The sequence below is a fragment of the Mercenaria mercenaria genome, unplaced genomic scaffold (assembly GCF_021730395.1).
Source record: "Mercenaria mercenaria strain notata unplaced genomic scaffold, MADL_Memer_1 contig_4649, whole genome shotgun sequence".
Taxonomy (NCBI): domain Eukaryota; kingdom Metazoa; phylum Mollusca; class Bivalvia; order Venerida; family Veneridae; genus Mercenaria; species Mercenaria mercenaria.
In genome coordinates this window covers 2702-10622 of record NW_026462892.1, presented here as the reverse complement: position 1 = coordinate 10622, position 7921 = coordinate 2702, and the positions used below count along the sequence as shown (strand labels likewise).

Sequence of the window (7921 nt, the reverse complement as noted above, 5' to 3'; positions counted from 1 at the left end):
GTTAACTCTGTATTGTTACAGCATGGACAAAGAAGCTTCATCTTCCAGATACGTATTGTATCCACAGAAATAGCCTATGTCCAAGTAACTGTCCACTTTGGTCGCAGAGTTGGCAACAACTGTGGGAGGGGAGGGTTGTATACAAACGGCCTTACCTATCTGTCATCCAGCTCAGGTTTCCAATTTGTATTATATGTGAATAATGCCTTGGATATCCATTTCATATCAATCTGATGAAGACAGGCCTTCCAGCTGGCAGTCTGGAAATTATAAAGGCTGAAATAAACTGAAGCAATATACAAGCAGAAAGTGCCAGACTATATTGATATAGAGATAATACACATTTTTGTTTTGTATATTAATGTCTGTAGAAGTCTGTAACATTATGGAGTGGAAACAATTTTACTTGACCTTCAATAAAGACCTTCACCTTTCACCTACAAGCATAATTCTTGTTCCTGCATGATCTCTACATATTGCCCTCTATTCACATACCAAGTTTTATGAACATAGCTCGAATACTTTTTGAGTAATTGGAGGATCTAGATTAGCAGATGGACAGACGGATGGATGTATGGAGGGCATTTCTACTGTCCCCTCCAGTGTTCCACTGGAAAAGGACTAATAAAGACTGTACAGTAAACCTTAATAAATTTCTCAATAATAAATGACTTGCATTTTTTTAACTGAGCTAAACCCTCATTCATATGTATTGTGTGAAATAACCTGAGGCCATATTCATAAATGACATAATTTGTTACTGACCTGAGACCCTGTTCTAAAAGTCAACAGCATAAAATTTGGCAAGACCCTGACATAGTTGTCACAATACCTCTTCATACCAGTTTTCTCATCTGGTCAAGCATGATTCTGCTGCATCTCTACATCAGAGCTTCGGCACGAATCAGGCCCAAGTCACACTGATTCGAGCCTCGGCCTGATGATAAACCACTAATACTTGTTACTGGAGTAGTTGAAGATGTGGAAGCTGTGCTGGTAGTGTCTGAAAATATCAAATTGTCTATAATGTCAGGTGTACAGTCTAACCTTTACTAACGTTCACCTCCGATCAGCGGTCACCTCCATTCAGCGGCCATTTTATGACGCCCCCGACGGATTTTCCTCTATTTTATCACTTTATTCAGCGGTCACCTGCCGTCCGCGGCCAGCGGCCACCGATATTGCCTCCCGACCGCCATATTTGACCCCTTTCAGCAGCCATTTTTTCTTCTAAAACTAATTATTTTTAGGCAATAATCGCCGATGATACCCGATTTTTGAGAAGCACGTGACTGCTAAGTTTCGCGTGACTTCACAAGAACGACAAAATGACATGAGCTTCTCAATTAAAATTGATAACCAAAGGTGTAATCCCCTTTATGTTATGATCAAACGGCCAGTAATTATCAGCAATTAGCGTGTCACCTCGTGTCAATTTTGTTGTTTACAGTTTGACCTCGGTTAAAGACAATACTTGATAACTAATTAGTAGCATAATATTTGTGGGTTTTTTTTATACTTCTGTCATCAAAATACTATTAAATTTATACGAAAATAATGCATGTGAGAATTGGGCATTCAATCAATATCAATTAAATGCAAAGGACCTAAGGATCTTGCATGAGGTCACTTGAAAAGTTAGCTCGACTTATTTGTGCCTAGCAGCCATGAAATGCCTGTATATGTTAATAACAATTTCAGTCACTATCATGGGGTTGTCATACTAAAATCACTATGATTATGGGTGAACCTGAACAGTAATTCTCACAACATTCTGACAAATCCTCTGAGCTATACTATATAGGCACTAAACTTTAAAAGTCTGACAAATTACAAACCTCCTTAACACCAGAAATTTCTTCGGTCTGGGAAAGCGTAAGAATGTCTACATGGGGTTTTATGCCCTGGTCAGTCAGGAAGAGTACAGCATGGTGTTGATCATCGGTAGGCCTGGTCAATTAACATACATTTCAAATGTCATGCGCTCAGTCTTTTCACCAACCATCATGGACGAAGATCATGTTTCCCTTTGGGCCACACAAGGATGTCTCTGCAACAGCTTTGCTCAGCAACCTAAAGCAATACAAGTACACAGAAATTCATTTATCTCACTGTCCTTTGTTATACATGTAACTATTTCCATGATGACACCATATGGAATGCATGAAGCACTTTGCGCATGACAAAATATTCTGATCTATAAGGAAGTTAGAGTCCGGACAAAGTCCATTGTACCAATTTTTGACCTTAAATCTCTAAGTGTGATCTTGACCTTTTAGCTATTGATCTGTGTCTTGAGTGCAATACATTTCTCATCCTGGTGAACAGATGTGTTAGGTTATTTTAAAATCTTTCTATGTACAAGGAGTTACAGTCTGGACCACATCGGACATACACACGGTCATTCTTATTAACTGGTACTAAAGTGGCTACTCTTTTGTTCTCCCTATTGTTCTTTTTAGCTACCTAAATTCAAAAATTTACATAAACCCAAAACATGTTGACTGACATCAAAGATAATTTACTGTTACCTATTGTTCTCATAGCCACCTAAGTACAGATTTTTTTCGGGGCAGACAGACAGACAGAAGCACATACATGTACAAGGAACTGCTGTTGTGACAACTATTTAGAGCTCATCACAAGCGGGTTCATCAACAAAATAAGGTGCTAAGAGAGGAAAAAAATAATGCATGTGAGAATTGGGCATTCAATCAATACTGGAAGTTACAAGTTTTGACATTAATTAAATGCAAAGGACCTAAGGATCTTGCATGAGGTCAAAGTCAAGGTCACAAACCAAATCATTGTAAAGGACAGCCTACACTGAGTGTATGTCTAAAGTTTCAAGATATTCTGTCAATGTTTTAAATTGTTACTGTAATATGAAAATAACAAGAGGACCATGATGGTCTTGAATCGCTCACCTCTTCCCACATGACACAGTTTTGAGTATGACGTCGTTTTTTTCTATTATTTGACATAGTGACCTAGTTTTTGAGCTCATGTGACCCAGTTTTGAACTTGACCTAGATATTATCAAGATAATAATCTGACCAATTTTCATGAAGATCCATTGAAAAATATGGTCTCTAGAGAGGTCACAAGGTTTTTCTATTATTTGACCTATTGACCTAGTTTTCGAAGGTATGTGACCCTGTTTTGAATTTTACCTAGATATCATCAAGGTGAACATTCTCACAAATTTTCATGTAGATCTCATGAAAAATATGGCCTCTAGAGAGGTCACAAGGTTTTTCTATTTTTATACCTACTGGCCTAGTTTTGACCGCACGTGACCCAGTTTCGAAACTGACCTAGATATCATCAAGGTGAACATTCAGATCAATTTTCATGAAGATCCATTGAAAAATATGGCCTCTAGAGAGGTCAAAAGATTTTAATAATTTTAGACCTACTGACCTAGTTTTTGATCGCAGTTGACCCAGTTTCAAACTTGACCTAGATATCATCAAGATGAACATTCAAACCAACTTTCATACAGATCCCATGAAAAATATGGCCTCTAGAGAGGTCACAAGGTTTTTTTATTATTTGACCTACTGACCTAGTTTTTTAAGGCACGTGACCCAGTTTCAAACTTGACCTAGATATCATCAAGGTGAACATTCTGACCAATTTTCATGAAGATCCATTCAAGGGTATGGCCTCTAGAGAGGTCACAAGGTTTTTCTATTTCAAGACCTACTGACCTAGTTTTTGATCGCAGTTGACCCAGTTTCAAACTTGACCTATATATCATCAAGATAAACACTCAGACCAACTTTCATACAGATCCCATGAAAAATATGGCCTCTGGAGAGGTCACAACGTTTTTTCATTTTTTGACCTACTGAAGATAAGCATCATCATCAAGATAAACATTCTGACCAATTTTTATGGAGATCCATTCACAAGTATGGCCTCTAGAGAGGTCACAAGGTTTTTCTATTTTTAGACCTACTGACCTAGTTTTTGACCGCACGTGACCCAGTTTCGAACCTGACCTAGATATCATCAAGATGAACATTCACACTATTTTTCATACAGATCCCATGAAAAATATGGCCTTTAGAGAGGTCACAAGGTTTTTCTATTATCTGACCTACTGACCTAGTTTTTGAAGGCACATGACCCTGTTTCGATCTTGACCTAGATATCATCAAGATGAACATTCAGACCAACTTTCATACAGATCCCATGAAAAATATGGCCTTTAGAGAGGTCACAAGGTTTTTCTATTATTTGACCTACTGACCTAGTTTTTGATGGCACGTGACCCAGTTTCAAACTTGACCTAGATATCATCAAGGTGAACGTTCTGACCAATTTTCATGAAGATCTTTTGAAATATATGGCCTCTAGGGAGGTCACAAGGTTTTTCTATTTTTAGAGCTACTGACCTAGTTTTTGAAGGCACGTGACCCAGTTTCGAGCTTGACCTAGATATCATCAAGTTGAACATTCATACCAATTTTCATGAAGATCTTGTGAAATATATGGCCTCTAGAGAGGTCACAAGGTTTTTCTATTTTTAGACCTACTGACCTAGTTTTTAACGGCACGTGACCCAGTTTCGAACTTGACCTAGATATCATCAAGATGAACATTCTGACCAACTTTCATAAAGATCCCACTAATATGGTGACCTCTAGCGTGGTCACAAGCAAAAGTTTACGGACGGACGACGGACGCTGCGTGATCACAAAAGCTCACCTTGTCACTATGTGACAGGTGAGCTAATAAACACATGCAAAGGGAGATAATTTGCTAAAAAAGCCAGGAAAAGTTATGGTTACTATGGTTACCTCATTTCGGAACATTTTTGATAAAACTGATGAAGTTTCAAGGAGCAGAAGGTGCAGCAACATGCAATAAATAAAGCAACCTAAGTCCAAAATGAGGTCAAGGTCAAACTGATGTCATGTGATGTCTGAAGATGAGGAATGGTCACAGGTTACATCTGCATAAGTATCAAGTCATTCTAGTAAGGGGTATTGATGCTAGACGAAATGGTCCAATTTGGACAGGACGAACACTAATGCCTCCCGCATCAGTAGATGCCGGGGGCATAAAAAGAGATCTGCCAAATAAAAACAAGAGCACTGCAGTGCAGAGCAATATACACAAAGCAAAGTCATATATGACTTTTGACCCTTAAGTGTGACCTTAACCTTGCAGTGAGTCATCTGGAACATGCGCTCTGCACATCGTCTTAGTGTGGTGAACATTTGTGTCAACTTTCTTTGAAATCCTTCATGGGGTTCAAGAGTTACAGAGTGGACATCAAACAAACTGATACATATATGGCAAGTTTTTGGTCTGACATTCAAATACGGTAAATATGAATGTTTCAAAGGAATGTATTGAGTAAAACAAATATAAACTCAAAAAAGTTTCTGTTATCAATATGTTTTTATCAGAAGAAAGAAAGCTCTGAAGGGTTAAGTGGATGCTGTGCAGTCACCAGATATAGTGATTTTAACAAATAAATTGAAATGTACCAGAGATATTCTTTCTTTGGACCTCCATGGTCATCTCAATCTTCACCAGATAATACTATTCGCAGCGGCTGTGACCAGTTGAAAGTCGATTTACCAACAACTCTTAATGTCATTTGTAACAGCCTCTCCCTTTGAACAACTACTGTTTGTGGCTCTGAGGGTTGTAGTTTTTTGTCAACCTATTTCTTCAACAGTTAGCCGTCTTTCTCCTAGCTATAAATAAATGACATCATTCAAAAATAATGTCACAACTGATTTCACGTAACAAGAGATCCAAAGCGAAGCGCAACACTAGTTCCCATGACCTAAATATGAACGCACCAGAGCAATTGGTACAATCACTGGAGGTGAGACTGATATGGTTAGAAGAAATTGTTCATGCGTTGACATGCACACAACAGACACATGGCAATCAACATATCACTCATCTTTAAGCAGATCAGATGAGCTAAGAATATAGCAACCTAATGATAAGACAGTCATGCTTTCTGACCTGAGCAGAGTTGTTATTCCCTTATCAGCTGGTAAAAAGTTATGTATTACAATAAAATGTGACTTAATTACTTTTAGCTTCATTTAGTTTGCATCAAATTGTTTCTTACCTATAACAAATACTTAACAAACTTTCTTCAATGGCCAACTGGATGTCATCATGCCCGAAATACTCTTCTGCTGACATAGCAGTTTGTCTGGTTGGAAGACTGATCTGTGACAGCATCAGGTTCTATAGAATGGTTGTTAATACTTCCCGACATATCACCTGTTTCACTGTATATTACTGTGGCTGACGGAGACACACTACGCTGGAAGGTAAATATATTTCATTTTGATTGTACTTGAGTGAGATGTCAATTAAAATAAATCATGACTATTGGCAAGCCGCATCTGACCCCCAATATCAGAACCAAGCGGTTTGACTTCTACTGAATTATTTGTAAAGGTAGACCCAGGTTTAAAGATGCAAGATGCAGTTGTGTATTCAAGTGATAGTTCAATCAACAATTAGAAATTTAAAATTTATTCAATTTGATTCTTACTTTAGTGCTATATGCAGAGTAACATCCCCTGATACCCAACAAGATTAGACAGAACAACACTGACACTCTTATACCTCAATAATGAGTTAATGTAAACAGTACATGGTATACAGTTTCAGTGAATTGCTGGTATAAAATAATTGCAATATTTGATACTTGAAATCCGCGAAAATTAAGTATGCAAAATTATAAAATTTAGACAAATCTACGAAACTTACATCACATTATACTGTAGTTTAGCTAAGAAAGATTGGAACCAAAGTCAACAGAATGGCACCCTTCAATGATTGTTCATTTTAAAGTTTCATGTAAGTCTGCCCATCTGCTTAAGAGATATTAACTTGCAGATTACAAAAAAAAAACAACAACAAAAAACAATCGAGATAATTTTGTAAAAAACAACAGAACATTTGAAATATCATATGCCAGTTACTTAGATATGGCACCTGACAAACAGAAAAATGGACCACAAGATGGACATTCTTAAGAGAGGATAGTTATATGGACACTCTCTTGTTCTCCCATTTGTTCTGTTAGCCATGTGAGAGAAACGGAAAGAATAGCATCTATTGTTCTCTATTGTTCTTCTAGCCACATGAATACCTAACTGTTAGTTTGGACAGACGGGGAAGGACGAACAACTTGAATACTATATCTTTTCCCCTTCTAGCAGGGGAAATAAGCCCTGCCCACTGTAGCTATGTATATGTAGTGATATCGTCAAGAGTCCTTGATTCAACACTGTCCTTGAGTCAACACGCATGCTGTTTTATTGTTTTCTTTCTTCTTTTCTTATCAAACTTTTGGAGAAAGATGTATAGAGGAAACAAATATATTTGTGGTGAAAAGTCTACGATAGTAAAATTCAACAACAACACGTGATATTTTCTTTATCAACGTTTCGGCGCTTACGCCTTCATCAGGATTAAATACATAATAAAAACAACGGACGTGACGTCATGAAGTAAACGTTACGTTGAATGGCGGAAAAACGTATAGATCTACTGTTTTTTTAAAAATATTACATAAATTAATGTGAATAATAAATAGCAAGTTTAGTACATTACGGATATAAGAATACAGGATTTCCTATAGCAGTATATATAAACAAGAGCACCGCCTTGCGGGTGCTGACGCTCATCTGATTTTTTTTTGTGTAATAGAAATATTGTCCTACCCATGATTTTCTAAGTCTAAAAAGGGCCATCATTCTTGCAAAAAGCAGGATAGAGTTATGTTTCTTGAAGTTCAGTGTCCACTTATGATGGTGAAAAACTGTTGCAGTTTTAAAGCAATAGCTTTGATAGTTTATGAGAAAAGTTGACTTAAACATATACTCAACCAAGAAAATGATTTTCTAAGTCCACAAGGGGCAATAAT

The 7921-nt window shown here is 37.3% G+C and overlaps 1 long non-coding RNA gene across 1 annotated transcript; it reads right to left on the bottom strand.

Moving 5' to 3' along the window:
* Nucleotides 1–1897: 1897 nt before the first annotated feature.
* LOC128554020 (uncharacterized) lies at nucleotides 1898–6311 on the bottom strand. Its single transcript, XR_008369501.1, has 3 exons — nucleotides 6107–6311; nucleotides 5505–5717; nucleotides 1898–2073 (listed from the first exon to the last, which is right to left on the bottom strand). It is a non-coding gene; the product is annotated as an uncharacterized LOC128554020 (long non-coding RNA).
* Between the last annotated feature and the right edge of the window lie 1610 nt (nucleotides 6312–7921).